This window comes from Cervus elaphus, chromosome 8 (assembly GCF_910594005.1).
Source record: "Cervus elaphus chromosome 8, mCerEla1.1, whole genome shotgun sequence".
Lineage (NCBI taxonomy): Eukaryota > Metazoa > Chordata > Mammalia > Artiodactyla > Cervidae > Cervus > Cervus elaphus.
The window spans coordinates 30,220,826-30,244,923 of NC_057822.1; the positions used below are offsets into that span (position 1 = coordinate 30,220,826).

At 47.9% G+C, this 24,098-nt stretch overlaps 1 long non-coding RNA gene across 2 annotated transcripts; it reads right to left on the reverse strand.

Annotated features, from left to right (window-relative positions):
- Window positions 1-3,680: 3,680 nt before the first annotated feature.
- LOC122698708 lies at window positions 3,681-23,575 on the reverse strand. 2 transcript variants are annotated; one of them, XR_006342398.1, is made up of 4 exons: window positions 23,473-23,575; window positions 12,771-12,879; window positions 12,002-12,176; window positions 3,681-5,301 (listed from the first exon to the last, which is right to left on the reverse strand). It is a non-coding gene; the product is annotated as an uncharacterized LOC122698708 (long non-coding RNA). The 2 variants fall into 2 exon arrangements; XR_006342397.1 differs by lacking the exon at window positions 23,473-23,575 and adding an exon at window positions 13,166-14,759.
- Between the last annotated feature and the right edge of the window lie 523 nt (window positions 23,576-24,098).

A 24,098-nucleotide genomic window follows, 5' to 3' on the forward strand; every position in this document is an offset into this window, starting at 1 on the left:
AATCAACTCCAAAACAAAACAAAAAAAAATTTTTTTTGAGAAAAAAAAAATGCTATCATTGACACTGTGTTGTTGGTTGAGAAAGTACTCAGTAAACTTCTGTATTACGTCTTTTGGGTTATATTCTTCAACAAGGAATTTCTGCATCAGCAATTTTATAATGTTTAGGCCTTTCCTCTATGTCTTTTGCAGCATCCCCTCCCATGGGACCAGGTAATGCTAAATGTTTCCTCAGGTCCAGACCTCAGTAGCCACCTTCCCTTTCACCATATCCTTGCTCTCAGAGGTCTCCACCCCCTCAGCTTTCTGACACCTGTGGTTCTCACTCATCACTAACATGCCAATCATGTCTCCACATGGGTGTCCCACCATCTCAAATCTCCAAGTCCGACACCAAAGCCACCACATCCTGCTCCCTCTCCTCCACCTCCCCAAGGTTGCTGGTTTCCATCTTCCTGTCATCAAAGCTTGAAAATTCAAAGACACCCTGAGTTGCTTATCTTCTGATGTCTAAGCAGTCATCAGACCCACACATCATTTTTTCTCAGTATCTCCTGCAGTATCTTTCCCATTGCATTTCCAACACTATCACCCTTAGTCAAACTTTTATCATAAGGCAGATCCTCTTGCCAATCAGCTCTCTCCTCCCGCATACTCCTCCTTTGATCAACTTCAGGATGTATCTCTAGATACCCAGCCACACCCCTATTCAAGGATCCTCTGCAGTCCTCACTGCCTGAGTGAAGCCCACAGGCCTCCACTTGGTGTCCAAGGACCTCAAAGACCTGTTCTATATTTCCAGCCCTGTGTTCTGGACATTTTCTTGTCCAATTTTCTTTGCCTGGAATATCCATTTGCTCTAAATCTTATCCATCCTTCAGATGATTCTCTTCCCTGAGGGCTTTTCCAGCCCACAATAATAAGTTGTTTTACTTGGGACAGTTGATCTACAGGCAATAGTTTGAGAAACACTCAAGGATATTTTCTAGCTCTCCTCAAAGGAAATCTATGGGCAGAGTTGCCAACAGGGTCGACAGTAGCAAACACTGTTGCTAACCAACATCTATTTCTTTCTTCGTATGTCCTAACTGAACTTCAGTATTATTCAAGTCCCCACCTCTCCTTCACTCAGCCATGCACTCTAGGGAGGCCGACCTCGTTTCTTTTTTTTTTTAACACCAAAAACATTTTTGTATTGGGGTATAGCCAATTAACAATGTTGTGATAGGTTCAGGTGAAAAGTGAAGGGACTCAGCCATACACATACATGTATCCATTCTTCCCCAAACCCCCCACCTCTCTGACCTCATTTCTTAACTGGAGGAAGTAGTGATTAAGGACACAGGCCTTGGGGCCTGAGTTCAAAGCTTAGTTCTGCCACTTCCTAGCTGCGTGGCCCCTGGGCAAATTATTCTAACTCTGTGTTTCAATGCCCTCAGGTATAAAATGAAGATACTAACAGTACTTCTCCTAGGGCTTTTTTTTTTCTTTTTTTTGACCATGTGGCACAGCTTAGAGGATCTTAGTTCCTCAACCAGGGATCAAACCAGGCCCGGGCGGTGAAAGCAGAGTCCTAACCACTGGACGACCAAGGAATACCCTCTTAGAGCATTATGATACAGGTTTAGCACTTAGCACAGTACCTGGCACATAATGAAAGTTGTAGGTATAGAGTACTTGCTGTTTTCAGCCCAACTAAGATGATCGGGCCAGCATAGCATTCCCAGGCCACTTGTCCTTGCCTGCTTTGGGGTAGCCATGGAATCCCAAAAAGTGCTGGCCAAAAAGTCATGAGGGTGTCTGCTGGAGATCTTCTGGGGGAGATTATCCTAACTCTTAAGACACAAGATTTTTTGACCCTTTATCCCCTGCACTACAGCCATGTCTGAAGTCTAGGATGAACAGTCTCAGGAGGGTGGGCCTCTGTTGACTGAACGATGTCCTCAGGGACCCAGACTCTCTCCTCTCTCTGTGCATCCTCTTCCATACACCGGTTTCTTCCGAAGAGCCAATTAGTCGTAGCAGCCCACTCACCACGTTCCAGGCACAGTGACAACCAGAGAACTAGCGAGATTTCCCTTTTTCCTGGCTCATTAGGAGAAACAGAAGCTTTCCCGTGGGCTGCCCAGCAGCGCCCCTTGCCCCCGCCTCTGCCCCCCTTCCCTGCCTCATTAGCTGGAATTGTGTCACGTGCCCCTTTCTTGAAACAACCAATGGCAAAAGAAAGAAGCCGTTTTGTTGCCCAATCAGGGCAAGCCTAGACCTGGGGGCGGGGTCATCAGCCACAGACTATAATGCCGCTTCTGGCAGCATCTCTACTGGCTCCTTCTTATCCCCTGGCAGTGGTGTCAAGGTGATGGACTTCCGGGTGAGTTTCGGGAGGCCTGACTTCCGGCCTGGCACTCTTGCTAGCTAGCTGGTTGACTTTGAACACGTCACTGCACTTCTCTGGGGCAGTGTGCTCAATGGTAAAGCCTAACCCTGCCTTCTTGTTCTAAGAATCCAAGAAGAATATGAAGACAGCACTTTGTGAGCTTAAAGCTGTTCTATAAATGTAAATAAAGTGTGAATCTTAAGGGGCAGTTTTCCTTCTTCATGAATCCATTCCCTTAGGTAACAGATCTCTACAGCCTGCAACCAGCTCAGGGAGTTGGAATCTGTCTCCCTCCTCCTCTTGGCTGCTCTCTAGGAGCTGCCTCGGCTTGGACCCCACTGTTGTATCAGCAGCCCCATCACAGGTCATCTGTCTATCTCCACCACCATAACCACAGGTCTTCTTTGGACTGAAGCGTCTTTATTTTTTGGCCATGCCACTCTGTATGTAGGATCTTAGTTCCCTGACCAAAGATTGAAATCATGTCCTCTGCAGTGGAAACGTGCAGTCTTAACCACTGGACCTGCAGGGAAGTCCCTGGACGGGAAAGTCTTTAGGGAAGAAAACTCCTGGCTCTTTCAGTTATCCAGGTCTATGTGCCGCAAATCTCACTGCCAGAAAGGCTGGGATGTTGCCTTTCCATCTAGAAGCTCTAGGCCGTCTTCCTCTTGAACCAGTCTCCTGAGACCTGAGAAGGCCAGACAGGAAGGTTTTAGAAAGTAGCTGTTAAAAGCATGGGCTCCAGGGACGTCATTGGTGGTCCAATGGCTAAGACTCCTTGCTTCCAGTGCAGGGGGCCTGGGTTTGATCCCTGGTCAGAGAACTAGACCCCGTATATTGAAACTAAGAGTTTGCATGTTGCAACTGAAAGATCCCACATGCTGCTTTGAAGATGGAGGATTCTGTGTGCTGAACTGGACCCAGTGTAGCCAAATGAATTTTTTTTTTCTTTAAAAAAGCATGGGTTCCAGAATCAGGCAGTTTCTCAGTTAGAATCTAGATCTCGATGCTCAGTGACTAGTTGATCTAAGCAAATCATTTAGCCTCTGAACTTCAGTTTCTCCATCTTTAAAATGAGTGTCTGCTTCATAAGGCTGCTCTTAGATAAGATGAAATATGTAAACCACTTAGCCCTGGTTTGTGCCTGGCATGTAGCAAGAACTCAACAAGCAGCAGCTAGGCTTTCTAGTCTATTTATAACAATTGTTGGGGAAAATGAATCCTAGCTTCTCTCTGGTCCTTGAGAAGGTGGGAGCCTTGGGAAGAGGAGAAGGAGATGTAGGTTCCAGTCCTGGTGCTACAACCATGAACAGTGTGGCCTAGGTCACCCCATTTCTCTCTCAGCTTCTGTTTCTTGATCCCTAAAGTGTTGGGAGTTGATTGGAGCAACTCTCAGGCTCTGTCTGAGAGCTTATGTCTGTGACTTCCGAGTTTTTCCATGACAAGACTTTTAAAGTCTCCTTCTGTCCATCTGACTTTCCGAATTGGCTCCCAGGATGGTGTCCAGACATTGGTTCCTGGCACTCCTCACCATTTTCGGACACGGACACTGCTTCTCCAGATCAGTGCTGCTGCTGCCCTTTCACCTTCATCCAGGGCTCCGCTTGGGTTTCTTGGAGGAGACGCTATCCTCACCCGCCACCCCCACCCCAGGCCACCGTGTCCTTTCACTTTCTTGTCTCCTGCCAAAATTCCTGGCTCCCTAAGCCAGGTAGGAAAGCGGTTTAGTTCGACCCAATCTGGCATTTTCTCAGAACCTCCCCTGCCTCTGGCACATTCCTTGTGTTTGGGCAGAACCCAGAGAGCTAGAGAATTCCTCTCCCTCCTTAGCGTGGGTCCCCGTGTTGGCATGCCAACAGCCCCAAATATTTAAAGCAATCATGAAAATGAGCTCAGAGTCCCATGCCAGAGCCTTGAAAGGAATTAGGCTAAAAACAGGACAAAGGAAGAGGTGAGGCCAAACGGAAAATGCCATGAAAGGCACTGCCCAGTGTGGCCGGGGCCCAGAGCCCTCCTCACTGGCTTCATTCATCTGCAGCCAGACCCTGTGCTGGGCACCAGTGATGCAGAGTTAAATGCATCATCACTCCTGCCCTCGAGGAGCAACTAGTTCAGCCAGGGAAGATATTCACACAGAGTGCAGAGTGGCGAGTAGAGACAAGACGCTACCAGAGGCACAGCAGAGCCACCAAGGAAGGGGGCACTGTCTCAGCCCAGGAGGTCAGCAGGGCACCTGACGCGAGCCTGACTTAGGACAGCCATTCTCCAGGAGACAAGGCAGGAGATGTACTTTCAGGCAGAGGGGAAACGTGCTGGAGCCTGAGATAGGGTGGAGGAGAGAGAGAAAGTGCTCAAGCGTAACTGCTTTGTAAAGACCGGGTGTCTCCAGCAGGCATGTTTATGTACAGGCAGTGTGCAGGACAGAGAACAAAAGTAGCCTTACTATTTAAGATTTTTTAAAAATGTTGAGATGGACACCTGGACGCACACAAACAGAAGGAAAGTCTTGAGCAGAAAGGCTGTATCAGAAGGGCCTTCGAGTGCGAGCCGAGCATGGTGCCTGTGTCGGGAGCTGTGCCCTCAGAGCAGCACCTTTCCTGCGATCAGTCCAGGGAGACTGAGCTCCTGCTGGGGGGGAGGTGGGGTTTCCCAGGTCACTCGTGTGATAGAAGAGAGGCAGCTTGGCAGACGGGAAGAACTGGCGGTCCTCCAGACACCAGGCCCCGCCGCGCAGGGAAGGCGCCGAGGTCAAAAGCAGATGCCCGAGTGAGCTGTGATGAAGAGAGCTCCAGCAGGGGATGGGAGAGATGGGGCAGGCCCAGTGCCTCTTCCTGCAGGAGTGCTTCCAAGTCCTCACAGCAGGGGTGGAGAGCAGCTTTGATCTGAATCTTGGGCAACCAGTGTGCCGGGCAGTCACGGAGAAGCTTCTTTTGGAAAGAAATGAACAAAAAAAAAAAAAATGAACAAAATGAAAATGACATACGTGAAATGACCACTAGCTGCTGTAAAAAAGGAAAGTTATGGCCAAGACATCTGCTAATAACAGTGGTGCTGTCAGCAGCAGCAGCATCTTTATTTAAGTGGCTCTAACATTTACTCTGTGGGAGCTAAGTCCCTCAGTCGCGTTCTCTGCGATCCCGTGGACTATAGCCTGCCAGGCTTCCCTGTCCGTGGAGTTCTCCAGGCAAGAATACTGGAGTGTTGTGCGTTGCCATTCACTTCTGCAGGGGGTCTTCCCGACCCAGGGATCAAACTGGGGTCTCCTGCATTGCAGGCGGATTCTTTTACCATCTCAGCCACCAGGGAAGCCCAACGTTTACTAAGCATCTACTATAATGCTTCATAGCACTTAATCTTCACAGCAACTTCAAGATATCACTATCCTTACTAACTCCATTTTACAGAGGAGGACATATCTCCTCAGAAACCTCAGTGAAGGTCCAGAATGCCCTAAAACCAGGCAGTATGCAGTTAAAAAGTAGAAAGTGTTGCAGGCTGACTTATGTCTTACCCTCTAAATTCATATGTTGAAGTCCTAGCCCCTAGTGGTTCAGAATGTAACTGTATTTGGAGAAGGGGTCTTTAAAGAAGTAATTAAGTTCAAATGGGATCAAGATGGACTCATTCAATACGACTGATACCTGATGAGAAGGGGAGATGAGGACACAGGCAGGCACAAAAGGGAAAATCATCTGAAGATACAGGGGAGCAGATGGCCATCTATAAGCTCGAGAGAGAGGCCTCAGAAAAAACCAAACCTGTCAACACGCTGTTCTTGGACTTCCAGCCTCCAGAATTGCAAGAAAATAAATTTCCATTGTTTAAGCCTCCCAGGCTGTAGTGTTTGTCATGGCAGCCCAAGCAGACTAATAGAGGGAGCAGGAGCCCAGGCGTGCCTTAGAGAAACCAGGTGGCTCAAGTCTGCAGGGGCACTGACCGCCACAAGCCTTTGCCTTGTCCTTGGCTGAGGACCTCTTAGCATCCTCAGCTGGGCACTGGGGGTCTGCAGTGGCACGGCAACAGTGCATTGATGGGTGTCTTCCTTGACAATATCAGGGCTTGAAATCAATGGGATGAGAACTGAGCTTTAAAGAGACTAAAATACTAGCTCTACAACAAAGCAAAGCCTTCATAATCTTCCCTTTATACACCAGACCTCCATGAGAGGGTCAGGGGAGCAGACTGATGTTTCCATTTGCTTGAAAAGCAAAACTGGCACCATGAAGGAATTCATGTTCTCACCTGCAATAGACCAGAAGAGCCCAGAGGCTGGACCCTCATGAGAAACGTGACTAGGATTGGTTAGTAACTAGGTCAGCAGTCACTGTGTCTGGGTTCTTGAATTCTTCGAAGCAAGTTAATCATTAAAGGGAAGAGGTAAAAATATAGTCTTCAAGTTTGGTTAAACTAAAATTGGTCTAGTCGAGAAAGGGAGGGGGGAAGAGGGTTTCAGGAGTTCAATCAGCCCCTGATACAGGTGCTGTGGATACTCAGGTTGCTCTGGAATCTGCAGTCAATCTGGAAATTACCAGCAGTACAGAAGGCTCTAGCTTATAGGACAGTGGGACATGGAGGTGGAGGAGTGAGGGAAAGGAGTCCAAAACTTTAAGAAAGCTGGATTTCTGGGTTGAGAGTAGACTTTAAAGTAGGCACAGACTACTTAGACAAAGAGAAAGCTAGCCAAAGAAATAAGGAGGGGATGTCCTGGAGGAGGTGCTCTGTGAGCTGGGGTCTGGAGGAATAAGGATATGGAGCTTAAAGGGCAGAGGAAGATGCTTTTTCTCATAGGAAGTGTGAGAGAGAAACTCAAGAAGGTTCAGCTTTAGGAAATCCTCAACAAAGCATTTAAAAAGAGAAGCGGGGGCTTCCCTGGGAGCTCACTGGTAAAGAATCTGCTGCCAATGCAGGAGACACGGGTTTGATCCCTGATCTGGGAAGATCCCACACGCTGCAGGGCAACTAAGCCTGGCCACCACAACTACTGAACCTGTGCTCCAGAGCCCAGGCACCACAACTCTTGGAGCCCGAGCACCCTAGAGCCCGTGCTCCACAAGAAGAGAAACCACCGCAATGAGAGGCCCTCGCACGGTAAAGAGTAGCCCCTGCTCACCACAACTAGAGAAAAAGCCTGCCGCACAGCAACAAAGACCCGACGCAGCCATAAATAAATAAATAAAACCACATTAAAAAAAAAAAAAAAACTAGAAGAGGATGGGATTTCCCTGGTGATCCAGCAGCTAAGACTCTGCACTCCCAGTGCAGGGGACCTGGGTTCAATCTTGGGTCAGGGAACTAGATCCCACATGCAGCAACAGACATCTGACACAGCCAACTAAATAAAGAAATAAACAAACAACTGATCAGGACCTTGGAGGTGTGTGTGTGTGTGTGTGTGTGTCTGTGTGTCTGTGCACACGAGCTGGGATTTTTTTTTTTTTGCTGTGCCACATGGTATGTGGGATCTTAGTCCCCAGACCAGGGATCAAACCCACGTCCCCCGCAGTGGAAGAGCCGAGTCCCAACCACTGGACAGTTGGGGAAGTCCTTGTGTCCGGGGACTTTAACGGGGAGGACCACTTGGTCAAATGTCACTGGTGAGAAATGGCGCTAACAGGGCCAGAGATGATGACTGTGAGGTTTGCAGAGAGCTGAGCTAAGGGCGAGCAGAAATAAAAGGTCTTGAAAGAGGCCTGCTGGATTTCCAATCAGACCTGGAGTGTCAAGTTGCAGCCCCAGTGATAGTCTAACGTCTCGTATTTCTATTTGATCACTTCCACACTTAACTTCCTGCGAGCCGAGCACGCCATCTGCACAATGTTGGGCCAAAGAAATAAAACCCGGGAGGAAATTGCACTCTGGTGCAGCATAATCAGCCCGATATGCCTGGGATATTAGTTGAGACATGTGTGTCTTCACTCATCTAAGTATTAACATCCTGACTGTTTCGAAGCAGGATGTTTCCCATTTGGTCTGGCCCAGAGGCGGCTCCAAAATCAGCCGTGAAGTGGCAGCTTTCCGGTCTCTCCGTGCTCCTCTCCCCGGCTCCTAAATCGTATTTCTCCCAGGTCGCTGCCGACGATTCCCATGTGTTGACAGGTTATGCGATTCAAGGCAAGACACCAGCAGGAGTCCGGGTCTGAGCAAGAACCAGGCATGCGGCAGGGAGGCAACGTGACACGAATGTTAAGTGACGGGGCAGGAGGTGACCTGCCCACTCTTCCAGCCGGCTCTCTTCTTGGCCTTGCTGACATGTCCTCTGCAGCCCATAGGGGCAGTGGCCTATCTCGAACAAGTTATGCGAACTCTGCAAACCTTAGTTTCTTCCTAAGGCTTTCTCTAGTTGCAGCGTGAGGGCTCCTCACTGCAGTGGCTTCTCTTGCTGCGAATCATGGGCTCTAGGCATATGGGCTCAGTGACTGGGGCACCCGGGCTTAGCTGCCCCTCAGCATGTGGGATCTTGCCAGACCTGGGATTGAACCTGTGTCCCCTGCATCAGCAAGTGGATTCTTAACCACTGCACTACCAGGGAAGTCCCAGGAATGATCTTCATTTACAAGACAGATTTAACCCTTCACAACCCTATAAGGCAAATTCCATTTTTATCTCCACTTCATAGAGGAGGAGGCTAAGGCACAGAGAGGTTGTGTAATTTGCCTGTGGTCACAGGGCTAGTAGATCTGGGAATCCAACTCAGGCAGCCCGACTCCAGAGTCTAGGTGTGAATACATAAAGGGTGAATTAAAAAGCTGGTCTATTGGTGAACCGACAGACCGAGGACATGGATCCCAACAAGCTTCAGGAAGGTGCTTCAGGAAGGTTTTCTAAGCAGCACATTGATGACTTGAGTGCTGGAAGTTCTCATCCCAGCCCCACAGTGCCCAGTAACCTCAGTTATAATCTAATATTGCTGTGCAGTGGCCTAGCCACTCCGAGCTAGAGGTGAAAGCTGTCTCCCTTACTGAAAGAGGCACAGTGTAAGCTATAATTTGGAAAGTTAGAACTGGAAAAGACCCAGAGGTTGCCTAATCCCTAATTGTACATTTGCAGGAACTGAGGCAAGAAGCAGGAAGTGATGGAACCAGGGCCCACAGTACCTGCTGAGACAGAAACCGCATCCCTGCCCAGCACCGTTTTCGCTACCATGTGGCCTCTGCTTCAGGCCAGGAGAGAGTCCTATTTGAAAGTCAGAAGAGCAGTTACAGACAAAAAATGCAAGGTTTTTTTCTGAAGAAGAAGAAGAGTTGAATACATGAATACATGGCAGAGTGTTTTACAACAGGAGGTCTTCCTTTTTTGCAAGAAGTTCCTACAATACACGAGTTTGGTGAAGTCATCAGGCTTCATGTGTCCTCCTGCCTGAAGCCTCAGGTTGATGCATGGATGCATAGAGTGGGCAGGACCCTTGTGTGCACCCTCCTTGGCCAAATGGGCTACTTGCTGTTCCCTAACCGTCACGGTCAAGAGTGAAGTTTCTGGACTTGGGGTACTTTAGACCAATGGGTCAAGTTCTGGCTCCCATGTTAGTCAGACCTGAAAGTGAGTCTCCATCCTCCTCTGATCAGGGTGCGACCTCTGGCAAGTCCCTTAACAGTCTCCCTGGCTCCACTTTCCATTTATCAAGTGAGGAAATAATCTCCTGCTGGGGTGTTATATACATGAGATTAACATATGTACAGAAAGACTGTAGCAGAGGGCCTGACACTCAGTAAATGGAAACAGGACTGCCTCCCTCGGAGGTCTTATTCTGCATGCTGATTTGATTTATGGTTGTTTGGGTTTACTTCTTATCTCCATCCTATCTTACTGGCAGGAATTAGGCCAAGTTCATCTCTCCATGCCTACCTCACCCTGAGCCCCACACAAAATTGGTGCTCAGTGAGCATGCATTCAACTGGAGTGGCCTGGACACACAAATACGATGAGTTCATTGTAACCAGAAGCAAGGGTTATAGCTTTTGTAAAAAGCCTATGGTGACTGCCTTTATAAATAGGCTTCAAGAGGTTCTGGGTAGAAATGGAGAGTGGGGCATTGCTCGTGCTGACAGAAAAAATATGCACAACCTAAAAACCAAGTTGTGCTTTATTCAGCGGGGCATTCTGAGGCCTTCAAGCCCAGAACACAGCATCTCAGATAATGCTGAGCAAACTGTTCCGAAGAGGCAAGGGCGGAGCCAGGATATACAGGAATTTTTGCAACAAATGACCAAGTATTTGGAACGTGAAAAACTTACTGCTAATCAAAGAAAACTAGACATCTTAAGATGCAAAGAATGAGATGTCTAGTTTCAGACATTTAGAATGAGAAGATGCAAAGTCTGGGTTCACTGAAATCATTCCTTTGACTTGCACCTCAGCTGCCTGGGGCCAGTATTCTGTGCTTTCTCATCCCGAGTTTCCTTGGGGCTCTCCATCAGGACAGCTGTGACGCGGCGGCTGGATGGCTGCATCATCCTTGGTTTACTGATACGGCTGGCAGTAGTTTAGTTCACACTCACAATTCTCGGTACTAGTTTTCTTATGGGTGATGAACACGATAATGGCAACCCCCACCGACAGAGGACTTCAAATAGTCCACTTCTTCACCCCCTCAACCTCATGTCATGCTCACTGAGCTAGACATCGTTATCCTTATTTGAGGAAAAGGAAACTGAGGCTCAGAGAGACAATGTCATCTGCCACAGGTCAGATGCCAAAGGTTAGGGCCACGGTTTGATCCCAATCCTGACTCCCAAGTCCATGTTCTCCCTGTCTGCCCTCCCATGTCTGCCCCTGTGCCTGTTTCTCTATGGCCATCATGCAAAGAAGGGATTTTAGATTTTTAAGCTGTTGGGGAAAAAAATCAAAAGGAGACTAGTATTTGTGACACATGAAGATTATATGTTATTCCAATTTCTGTGTCCATAAATACAACTTCATTAGAATACAGCCACATCTTTTTGTGTATGTATTGTCTGTCTGCCTTTGTTCTAAAATAAAAGTATTGGAATATTTTCAGGAGAGACTGTTGTTCCTTAAAGCCTAAAATATTTACTACCTGGCTCTTTACAGGAAGAGTTTGTTGACCCCTGCTCAATGCCATGCTACCTCTTCAAGATAAACCTCCTACAAAGAAAGTGTCCCTTTCCATAGACATGTCACTACAGAAAGAACACTGACCCTGTAGTTATCAATATTGGTCCTAGATCCTGCCTTTCCCAGTGCATGCCAAGCCAGCCCTGGATTCTCACAGCCATCACCCAGCTCCTGGTGCTATTCAAAAGGCAGAGCTGGGGGCAGCCTCCGGACCCTGCCGGGCAGGGACAGGCTGGAGCAAGCCCGGAAGGAGAAAGAAAGGGATTTAGACCCAGAAGTCAGCCCGACTTCTTTAATACCTTCGTCCCCTTGATTCATGGTTTCCTGCCACATCTTGTTCACCTGTGAACGTGCCCGGGCCCCAAGCGGGGACAGGCAAGCCAGAACCGATGAAAGCACAGGGCCCGTGCCCCACGACGTTTCTTCAGCTCCCCCCCTGGAGCTGGATGGAGGCCTGGCTCAGAAGAGCCTGTCTCAGGGGGGCCTCAGGCTGTTCCCTCCCTGTCCTCATTTGTGAAATGAGAGCTTGGCTTGGCTGCTCTGTCCCCCACCTACCTGACGCACCTGCAAGAAGCAGGCCTGTCCTTCACGTTGCATAACCACTTTGGGAGAGTCCACAACACCCTCTGCCTTTCCACTGCACCCTGGGGGAGAGTTCCAAACAGCAGATTTTGCTCTCTGCAGCACTCCTTCATTTAGCAGGAATTTTGAGCACCGGCTGCATCCAGCTCTGTAGGGATAGGAAGGAAGTAAAAGTAATGGAGAAGCTTTCTGTTGGTTCCAGGACACAAGATGCACCAGATGGAGAAGCTACATGACAATCCCAGCAAATTCAGATGCCTCATACAAAAGCTGAGGGCCAGTTTTATATTTGGCATGCTCCGAGTACTTTCACATCCATGCTTTCACTTAAACCACAAAACACTCCTGTGGGCCAGGCATCCTTAGATCCATATTAGAGATGAGGAAACTGAGGTCAAATGGCTGCTAAGAGGTGAAGCTAGGCTTTCCATGCAGGTCTCACTGGTTCTAAAACCTGTGCATCTTTGATAAACGGAGCTATCCACACAGGGAGAAGTTGGGTGCCTGAGTCGGTACAGCATGGCAATGTTAAGACAAATTCCTTAGAGAAAAAAGTCTTAACTGTGCCCTTACAGAGCAGTGAAAGAGCACCGAGACAGCAATCAAAATTCTTCCAGACCCAGCTCTGCCTTTTAATGAGCCCTTGGGTGAGATTTTTTTTTTCATCCTTGGGGCTCAGTCTCCCCTTCTGTGAAACTGCAGTGGGGAAGCTGAAGCAAATAATCTCAAAAATACTACCCACCTTCACTGCTCTCTGTACCTGCTTCACAGGTGCTGCGCTTCAGCCCAAAGTTCATCCTTCAGCTATGGCCCTGAACCACAGGGCTCAATCCGACGGCCAGTATCAGAACCTTAAAAAGACAGAGAAGGCCTCGTAAAACTCAGATAGGTGAGCTACATGGGCCCATCTTGCCATGAGAAGGGAGTGGAAACCGGGTAATGGGGACGGGGCAGGGGACAGAATTCTGTCTTCTTCTATTGCTTAAACTTCTCCCCCCCACCCCGCCTTCCCCCACCCCCACCTTTTACATTTTTGAGTCATGTAAAGGTGGTACTCATTCAAAATATAAATAAATATATACAAATAGAAAAAAGAAACAAAAGGAGACTGTTTACAGAAAATTATTAAATACTAACGAGGTGATACGTGGATATAGCAGCAGTCATGAAGGTGCTGTGCAAATGATGGGCACAGAGGTCTGCTGTCCTATGTCGCACATGCATGTGTTCTAAGTCACTTCAGTCGTGGCCGACTCTGCAACCCGACGGAGCATAGCCCGCCAGGCTCCTCTGTCCATGGGATTCTCCAGGCATAAACTTTAGAGTGGGTTGCCATTTCTTCCTCCAAGAGATCTTCCTGACCCAGGGATCGAACCTTAGTCTCTTCTCCTACATTGGTGGGTGGGCTCTTTACCACTAGCGGCACCCGGGAAGCCGCGCTCTGCCAACTGCCTGCTAGTGGCACCTTGTTCTGTTTCCTAGTATTTGACTGATTGATTGTTGATCACCCTTTAAGTCTTATGGAGTGAAAAACAAAGTGGCGAGAGAAGAAAACTAAGCAGCAAGACAATTCACAGAGTTTTAGATGGAGAAGAAACGGAGAGGGCTTCTAATTCAGTGCCCTCACCAAACAAAAAGAAAGTCCTGGGGAACGAAGGAGGGCTTGAGGCTTGTCAAGGCTCATCTGCAGGACGGCAGAACTAAGACCTCCCTAAGCCCTGGGCCCATGTTCTTCTGGAGGCTCTATCTCCTGTCAAGCATGTCCAAATGCACTCACATTGAATAAATTTTGTTCCTATAATTGCTAAAGCATAATTCTAATTTTGCTTTTGAAGTGGTTGGACTGTTAGTAACATAAAATTTATGGTTGCTTATGATTCCTGAGTATTTGAATAATTGTGTTCCTTGGGATTCCTGCGAAATGTGAAAACCTCAACTAAAAGTTGCTTTCCTAGGAAAATTCTAAATGCTAAAGTCTATAGTTACTGAAGGTAACATATGAAGACGTTCTAATTAAACATAATAACTTTGACTTTGGCATTTCCTTTGGTATCTTCTTTTTTCGGGACTTAAAAGTTCCCTAATGCCTCCAAAGCTCCTAAGTAAGAGGGGTTGTGAGCTGATGGCAGCAGAGGTAGGAACCCGCGCCCTCTACCTCCCGAGCCAACGCCCCCTTTGAGAACACCGGTCCTCAGCAGGGAAGAGGGACGCAGCCCCCCTCCACGGCCACTGGCACCGTCAGACAGTCAGTTTCCTGCCCACTCCCACCTACACAGATAACGATGATGGTAGGGGTTATGGCAGCCCAGAGGGTCGTCCCCCGCCCCCGCCTCCATTCCTGAAATAATCGGCTGTGGAAGAGGCTGCCCCTCCCTCTTTCAGCGCCTCCCTCCCATTAGCCCTTCCGGCAACTCCATAAATCATCCAGGCGCTGCACAAAACCCCTTTCCAAGGTTTCCCAGAAAGAACCACTATTAAGTAAAACAAACGGGGGGAGGGGGGCGGGGAGGGTGGTGCTTCTCAGAGGCTGACCCAGGCCCGAGGAGAAAGAAACCAAGAATGTAAGCTGGAGGCTGCACGCTGATGCCGACCAGACCTTGGTTTTTCAATGACAGCGCTCTGGGTTGCCTCGCTTTCATTTCCATTTGAAGTTGTGGGGCGGGGAAGGAGGAGGAGGAAGGCTTTGGAGTGGGGGTCAGTGTGGGGAATAATACATACAGATGAGGGTGAGTCAAGGCTGGAAGCATCCAGATGACCAGGATGAAACGGTTGCTGCTCGTAGAGCCACAACTTCTCTGCTCTTTAGGGACCCAAGAGATGACTGCAGAGACATGAAGTCCGAATCTGTCTGTGTTTTATAGGATGTGGCCCCACAGGCATAGCTATGTAACCTCTCTTACCCCTATACCTCAGAGAGCACACAGGAGACCGGATCACCCGATCAGACATGGACTTACTCTCCTCGGTATGTACAAGTGTCAATGCATTTTTCCATCGAGGGCATCTTCTACCCATTTAATTAGAGCCTGTACTTCCTCAGTGCTTAGCGTATGTCCTCTGTGAGGTCCCAGAAAGCACTGGCCTTAGCTTACTTCATGTAAATACAAGGAAATAGCATCAACAGCTAACATTCATGGGCTCCTTTCTTGTGCCGGGTATTTTTGCTGAGCACTCCATTCTTGTCTCATTTCAGTCTCAGAGCAGCACATTGAGTCAGGGTTTGTCATTATCTCCATTTTACAGATGGGGAAACTGAGGTTTGGAGAAATTAAATATCTCCCAAGTGCCAAACAGCTAGGGTCTGGAGAAGCCCAGGTGGTCTGGCTCAAGCCTACCCTTTGTACCAGTCCCCTTCACGGCCTTGTTACCTGACTTCTGACTGCTATTTCAGGTTTGGAGGTGACATGTTCTCATAGTCCCCTGTGGGCTAAGATGAAAAACCCTCCGCAGGGGAATTCCTTGAAGGACTAGGGGTTAGGACTCCACACTTTCATTGCTGAGGGCCCAGGTTCAATTCCTCGTCGTGGACCTAAAACCCACAAGCCACATGGGGCAGCCAACCAAGAAAACACTGCACGGGACTCAGAGTGGTCATTCTAAAAGCACCGTCCTCAGGGCCTCTACGTCTCCACTCTGACTCCACCCCACTCCCCCATGGCACTTTCCTACCATGCAGCTGGCACCAGCTTAGCTTGACACACCCTCTGTACTTTGAGCCTCACATCTACCCTGTGAGGTGTACGGGCAGGGCAGGCCTTTTATCCCCACTCAACACAGGGAACTCAACGTGACAGGGTTGGAGCATTTGGTAGAGCTGGAATTCTAGCCCAGTTTTCCAGGGGCAACACCATCCCCTATTGCTGGTTCTACATCTCAGGGTCATGACAGGGAAGGTGAGGAGACTCCCCATGGTCCTTGGGTCTAAGGCTTGCCCTCCTCTCACCAGAGGTCAGCAAACCATTCTCTGGGATTCTCCAGAATGACTGACAATGGTAATTTCTTCCCAACCAATTCGCTTCCCTTATTTATCTGTTCCTTGGTCTTACACTCAAACCACAAATGTGCCCTTGGGGAGAGTAACACACTAACTGCCTAATTCTTTCATGTTGAGAGAGTTCCCCTCCCTTTGTGATAGATAGGAGTCCACTGAGCTAAAAGAGGCCAGGCCACAGGGGTCTGGAGACAGCAGAAGGGAGGTGGGGACTGTAAGCCATAGAAAACTCCTTTATAATTGTGCCAAAGTTGGTCCAGCACACTCCAGACAGCTTGCTGAGTGGAAGAACGAGGACTCCATCTTCTCTTTGAGCTTCTCTCTCTCCCTCTCACACTCATTCTTGCTGACCTAGCAGTGTTAAAGCATGCCAGGATTCAAGAGGGGGTTCAGGAGATCGGGGTGGGGTTCATTGGGGCTTTCCTGAAGAAAAGCCAGAGACAGTCTAGTTATTAAGGAGGTAAACCATTCACCAGGGTCTTAGGAGTCAAGGAAATAATTCCAAAGACTACATTCTCAAAGTTCATCATTTTTTAGCAGAGCTGGGTTGTTGTTCAGTTGCTCAGTCATGTCTGACTCTTTGCAACCCCATGGACTGCAGCATGCTAGGCTTCCCTGTCCTTCACTATCTCCTGGAGTTTGCTCAAACTCACGTCCATTGAGTCGATGATACCATCCAACCACCTCATCCTCTGTCGACCCCTACTCCTCCTGCCCTCAATCTTTCCCAGCATCAGGGTCTTTTCCAATGAGTTGCTCTTCAAATCAGGTGGCCAAAGTATTGGAGCTTCAGCTTCAGCATCAGTCCTTGTAGTGAATATTCAGGATTGGTTGCCTTTAGGACTGACTGGTTTGACCTCCTTGCAGCCCAAGGGACTCTGAAGAGTCTTCTCCAGCACCACAGTTCAAAAGCATCAATTCTTTGGCACTCAGCTTTATTTATGGTCCAATTCTCACATCTGTACATGACTACTGGCTTACCAGCTACCTTATGTGACTGTGGGCAGATGGCCTATTCTCTCCAAACTGTTTCCTCAATTGCAAAATGAGGCTATAAGAGGCCTACCTTCTCAAGATTAGGTAAAGATCAAATGAAAGAAAGCGAAAGTGTTAGTGCTCAGTTGTGTCCAACTCTTTTCGACCCCATGGACCATAACCTGCCAGGCTCCTCCGTCCATGGAATTCTTCAGGCACGAATACTGGAGTGGGTTGCCAGTCCCTTCTCCTGGGGATTTTCCCAACTCGGGGATCAAACCCAGGTCTCTTTACCATCTGAGCCACCAGGGAAGATCAAATGAGATCATATAAATTCTTTGTCAACTCTAAGCCATCATTATTCCTCATTCACTGATCACCTTTACCCCTAATTGGCTGCCGTACACAAAGTAAGTACCAGCATCTGCCATTAAATTGTTTTACTGGAAGAGATAAAAAGGCAACACAAATTGAAAAAATAGTTAGCATAAGAGAGCAAACTTGGAGAGACAGTTCTGGATGGAAGTCAACAGCAGCCTTGACAAAGAAATGCCAAGTTCTCTAACCTTTGCACTATACCTCAAAGGGCATTGGCCCCTGACTCACAGGTAACACAAATATTTTTTACTCCAATGTATTTCTTCATTCAACACACTCATCGCATTCTCCCTGGGTCCTCTCCATGTTTATCAATATTATGACTGCCTTTTAAACAGAAACCCAAGTGTGATAAAAATATCACAGGCTCTTATTTAAAATACCAGTTTCTGGGGTCCATACCTAGAGACTCTGGGGTGAGCCTCACAAGTTTGCACTTCTGGGCAACCCCAGACCCATCCTTTCAGACCCTCTGCACTGGTTAAGCCCCAGAGGGGATGGGCTGTGGTCATTAACTACCCAGTATATTGTTAATGCCCAGCACTCAGAAAAGATGCTTGCTAATAAACTAGACACGCCAGGAAGTCTGAACACTTGCTTCTTAGAGAAGGTCACACTTTGTCCCCAGTATCATTTCACAACTTCAACCAGTTGCATAACTCCTACCCCTCCTTAAGAAAGAAATTCCAGCCACATCAGTTTTCCCATCGTGAACTTTTCTGACACCCCCAGGCTGGATTAAGTGAACCTCGTTGTGGTTCCACAGATCCCAGACCAGACCAGCACTTACTTTATATTCTATTTGTCAACCTCACTGCTAGTCTTTCCCCCACTAGCAAGGAGTTTGCTCTCTTCCTAAGGACAGGGCTGTGTTTCCTTCTCTTTTGCATTTCCACCATCTAGACCAGCGACCGGCACTAAATCAGCCGTGATTAATGAAATGAACCATTTTGTTCAATGGAATAGGATGGGACAGGTTGATAAACACTCTGGGGTAGAAGAGAGACAAGACCCTCTGTATGTTCTAGTACAAGGACCCTCTCCTACTGGGATGAGCCACATGATGTATGTGGCTGGTTTTCAAGGAATGGAGGTTTTGTTCTCATCTGTGGTTTAAGGATTTCAAGAAATTATTTCAAGGAATAGGGCATCAAGAGATGCTCCTTTTAATGCTGTGGATGTGTCTCTTAGTTTTTCATACCAATTTTCACACCTTGAAGCAGGTGTTACAATCAGCTCATGTCAGAGGACCACTCACACTAAGATTATATTTGTTTATATAGGAAATCATTATATACTGTGCTACTCTTTACCCATATCTGGTCATCTCCTATAAGGGGGTTATGCCTACCCACATTGTGGAACTCCATATGGCCATGTGACTTACTCTGGCCAAGAACTGTGGGCAGAGGTGATCAGACTCACCCCCAGAGGGAGGCTGTATTGTAAAAGCAGGTCCCAGAACAAAGAAGATAATGATAGAAGCAGAGCACCAACTGACCCACAATGGATACAGAGTGTGGGCAAGAAATGAACATGTTTTTGCCATAAGCACTGGCATTTAGGAGTTGTTGCTGCCATGTAACTTGGCCTTTCTTAGCAGATGCCCACATGCTCCCTTTTTTAATCAATGAAAATGTTCACACACAACTAGGCTCATTTTGTGATTTTAAGAAATATAATTCTTTGTTTTTCCTTTCTGGCCATGTTGCACAGTTTACAGGATCTTAGTTCCCCAACCAGAGACTTAACTGGTGAGAATGCTGAGTCCCAACCATTGGACTGCCAGGGAAGTCCCAGAAAATATATTTCTTAACATACACCTCTGCGGGCCTCAGTTCCCATGTCTGTAACATACCAGAAAGAAGAATAACATAATATCAATTGTTAGTTAAATGTTTATCATGCATCAGGCTGTTCTTTGAAAAAGTATCCCATTTTATCCTTACAACAACCCAGTGAGGTAGGTGTTATCATCCTCATTATACAGACAAAGGAGCAGAGGTTAGGAAACTTGCCCAAGGATATAAAACACTGAGACTAGTTAATGATGGAATGCAAATAATCTGGCACCAGAGTCTGGTCTCCTGACTTCTGTGATACATCTGTGGGCTCATCTCTAAGATCCAGTCTGTCTGGGACCCATGAAGGCTCTGTGACGTTGCCATATGGTAACAACTGCCCTAGGTCTTCAATTTTGAAACCAAGACCCATTTCACCACTGCCCTTCTCTTGTAGGTTTAGGAGATCATTTGTGATGTGCTTTGAACGTCTTGGAGGAAGGCAGCAGAGGCATGGGGGTGTGGGGTGGAGTGGGATGGCGGCGGGCCGGTGGGGGGGGGGGGGGGTTTGCCCCGGAGGATGCGCCGCCCCCACGGGGGCAGGGTCCACTCCAGTTATTTTCCAAAGTCGCAGTCTTGCTGCATGAGAAATGTGCTGCCAAGGCAGAAGGCCGTCCTGCTCCTGCCGGGAGACTTTGATATACACGTGGAAATGGCTCACTGGAGAAGCGGGAGCCGGGGAGGGGAAGCTTCCCTTGGGGGAGGTGGGGATGAGGGGTGCGGGCTCGTCGCGTGGCTCTGGATTCAGGTCTGCAGCTTCAGGTCGCAGGGAATTTGGTTCATTTAATCCTAATAAACCTCACAACAGGCACACCTCAGCCCCCTAAGAAAGGAGGAAGGCATGAGTGGGAGGCCAGCTCCTTTCACAGAAGGACACTGGTGGAAAACACACAGATTGCCCATATCTTGAGGCCAGTTAGACCCTGCAAGGAACCTACATCCATCTCCCTTCTTCTGCTATTTTGAGAAGACATTTCCATTCTCTGTGGTCCTCTCTCCTGATGACCTGGCTCTAGAGGGTGATAAAAGCTCGAGTCCAGTTGACCTGAAAAGAAACTGGTTCCTTCAGAGGGACTGAAATGCCAAACCAAGGGCCTTCAGAGTCTCTCAGCTCAAGGGCAGTAATGAAGCTCTCTCCCATTAACCTGCGCCCCAAACAACCCTGAGCTCCTTGCAAAGCTCTTGCAGATTCAATCCTGGGTTCTCGTCAGGGACAGAGCCCTGAATTAGACTTCTGGCTCTGTCGTCATCTAGTTGTATGACTGAGGGCAAGCCACTTTGCTTCTCTGAATCTGCACCTCCGTCTCTTTGAAATGATGGAGTTGGAGGAGACAAGCTCTAAGGATGTGCTCCTAGCAGTGTGTGAGTCTAGGATGCCACGAGGTCTGTGGTTCTGGGACCAGATTGGCATAGCTGTCTTGCCTGACCATTAGCAAGAATAGCAACATTGGTTTACCCTCTCCCATACACTCCATCTTCCCTAAGCGTTATTGGAAGGCTAGTGACTCAATTTCTGTCCCTCGTCTACCTTCCAGCCACATGTAACTCTCCTCCTGTCTCCACTACCAGTGTGTACTGCCTGTACAGATGGATGCCACCAAACGTCCTCAGCCACTTTGTTTTGACCCTCAGCAGCTCTGGCAAAGGACATGATAGAATTGCTGTTGGCATGTATATGAGAGTTTCACTCACCTGCCTTCACCTCACCTGTTAGCTGAGTTCATGGATATTTGGTTTCCATTTTGGTATCTCTAAAAGAGTAGAGCTGAAGTACAAGAGGGACAATCTGGATATTTTAAGAGCCCCAAGGAATATGATTTGAGTAATCCCTGTGTTTTTCTACAAGAAAGTGTTCTACCAACCCCTGATGGTCAGCAACATCAACAAATCCACCCTCTGCTCAGGCTCCTCTGATCACAATCCCAGTGCCCCCCATTCAGCTGCTCCTCACCGCGCCTTCCTTTGGGCAACTAAGTGCTCACTCCCTTCCCTGCAGGGGAGCGTCCTGCGGTACTGCCCCCTACCCCCAGCCGATCTTGGCCCTGACTCGACTCATTGGTGCTGACTCAAAGAAAAGAAAAGCAGACCCCTCAGGCAGCTGGAGGGTGGACCTGGGCCAGAGCCTGCAGGAGTGGGCGGGAGGGCCAGCAGAGGCGGGGAAGCCATCAATCAGCCTGTCACCGGGTCTAGGCTGGGCCCCTCCCCCACTCCCTACCGGGCCTTGGTCCCAGGCCCAGCAGCACAGCGGGGTCCCAGAAAAGGAAGGGGAGAAGACAGGCGTCTTTATTTTGTAGCAATTAAAGATGTGAAGATGGAGCTCATTCCTTTTGGGGGTCCTTCCCCCAGTGAGGTAGCCCACCATCGCTCACAGGAGCACGGTCTGAGCACCGCCAGGACAGGCCACCGCGGTGAAGCTGAGGGAAAGGGGCAGCCAGGGTAGAGTTCTGAAGCTGTATTTGCAGATTCAGACAAAAGACTAAGATAGTGTCAGCTGTTCATAAAAAAGAGAGAAGGCAAATGGAAATTATGAGGAGAGTGTAATGCCCCCAGATCCACTCCCTAGGTACCACCATTGCCTTCACCACCCCCCACATTCCTCTCCTATAGGCTTGCCTTGCTGGGTACAGGGCGACCGACTCCTTTGAGTTAAAGCACTGTGTTTTTAAAATGTCCCTACTAAAACGATGCTACTCTAAGAGTGTCATTTTAACCCTCTTAGAACCCAGGAGTGCATTTGCAGAGAAGGGATACAGGCCTATAAAACATTCAGGGACACAGAAAAGTGACTTGAGGATGAGGAGGCCAAACTTTAGAAATCCAGAGATCCCTAAGAACGAGACTCCTGACTCAGCTGCTTACCGGCGTGTAACTGAATTGGGGGCAGTGAGTTCCACAGTGAGTCCCGCAGGGCTTGGTTTCCCTGCCTAGTGAAGAGGAGTAAAGCCAGAGCCACACAGGGCCTCGTGAGAGGAGGCACACGGCTGCACTGCACAGGCACTTCTGTCTGGGAAATGATACATGGCTCTGAGTGAAAAATGGGAAGAAATGAGCTCGTGGTGAAGGAGCACCAGAGAAGCCGGCACTTTCTCACTGTCTCCTGCTGAGTCCAGGCTTGATGAGCAAAACTTACCAAGCGCTCCCTCTGCTGTCCATCCTTACACGCACCTTCCCGCATCAAACATGATATGCCTGCAGTCCTGAGTCTGAGGCTTGGAATGTGCCCGTGACCTAATTTAATCGGTGGAGTCCTGTTCGCAGTTTATTAACATTACTTCTTGAAAACCTCCTTTCCTTTCCATTCTGTTGTTCCCTCCCTAACTTTATGCCTTTGTCTCAGGCCTATGCCGGCCCTCCCACCACCAAAATCCCTCATGGTGCGACATGCTCAGGAAACCTCAATCTTTTATCTGTAAAAGTTTTCTCTGAGGTTCAAGTCACTAAAATAACAGAGCTAAAGCTGGAAAACAAAACTTCTAGGTCCAAAGTTCATCCTTTTTCCACATTCCTATCTCTCTCTGAAGTGTGTGACCTTAGACATAACATTTAACTTTTCTAAGCTGCTTTTTCCTTGCCTGGGAAATGGAGGAAAGAACTGTATTAATCCCATGAGTCTGGTGAGAAGAGAAAGGGAGACAACACAGGAGCAAAGGAGAGTCAACAACAGAGAGAGCGTGACCAATACTTGCTATGATCTTCCAGCACGATGCAAGTTCAGTGCTCAGAGTGGAAACCGAACGTGAAAACAGATAAGACTGGAAAGGTAAACAGGAGTCCAGTCCAGAAAAGCCTTGAAAAATATGGCCCCACAGTCGCTTGGTGCAGGCTGCCTCGAGGATTGCATGAGCTCACACAGGTCAACAGTCAGACTCCCAGCAAGGCCACGTGTTAGGTATTCCTGATAAAACTCTCCTGCTGCTAGTCACAACTTGAAAACGCAAGCAGGGAAATTTATAAGCAGGACGGCCTTGAGTCGATGAGTTAAGGAATAGTGGTTTGGGAGGGAAGAAAGACTTAGAAAAAAAGAACATCAGGAAAGAGAAGTGAAGCCCCACATCAACCCTGTAACACTGGCCTTTGGATCTTAACAAATGACACCACTTCATGTGCACACCCAGGCACACACACAGCTCTCTCATCAGAGACGAGCCCCTCATACTGGCTCCCTTTTCAGTCATACCTCCCCTGAGCAACCCACTGGCTCTGCCCCGTGGTGGAGCCACGAGGGCATCCCCCTGCATCAGTGTAACCTTTTGACTTACTGTGGGGGCTACTGGTTTGTGTCTTCATTGCTTTAGTTACTCAGTTGGAGAGTCCAGGGTTGTGACAGTGTATTTAATACATTCCTCCTGTACTGACCTTTTTAAAAGAGAAAAAAAAAATTCTTGAAGAGTCTGAAAATGTGGTCAAGAGACCTGCACACCTTAAGTTTGAGAAATGCTTCATAAACAAAACCTTATTCAATTAAATATATTTCAAAGATGAATTAACACTACAAAAGAGTTGTATTTACAACTGGTAAAAATAACTTTATTATTAATGAAAATACTAAATTAAAACTTTCTCTTCAAACTAGCAAACCCTAGAAAATACATCCAAGTTCATTTTAATTATAAGCAGTTTGTTTGTCCCAAAAGACCTAAAATTATTAAATCCTTCGGTTTCTTTCCTTACTTAGGCTGCTTGATATTATGGAAATTTTAAAATAACTTAATACTTACTACACTGTAATTTCATACAAGCTCCTAACCATTTGATATATGCCCTCCAGATGAATCTTCCAAACCTTACACTTCATCGCCAGGCTATGTTACTTTCTTCTGGTTATCCTGTATCACCCCCTAGCGTCATATATGTTGCTTGCAGCCAAAACATGATGACAAATCTC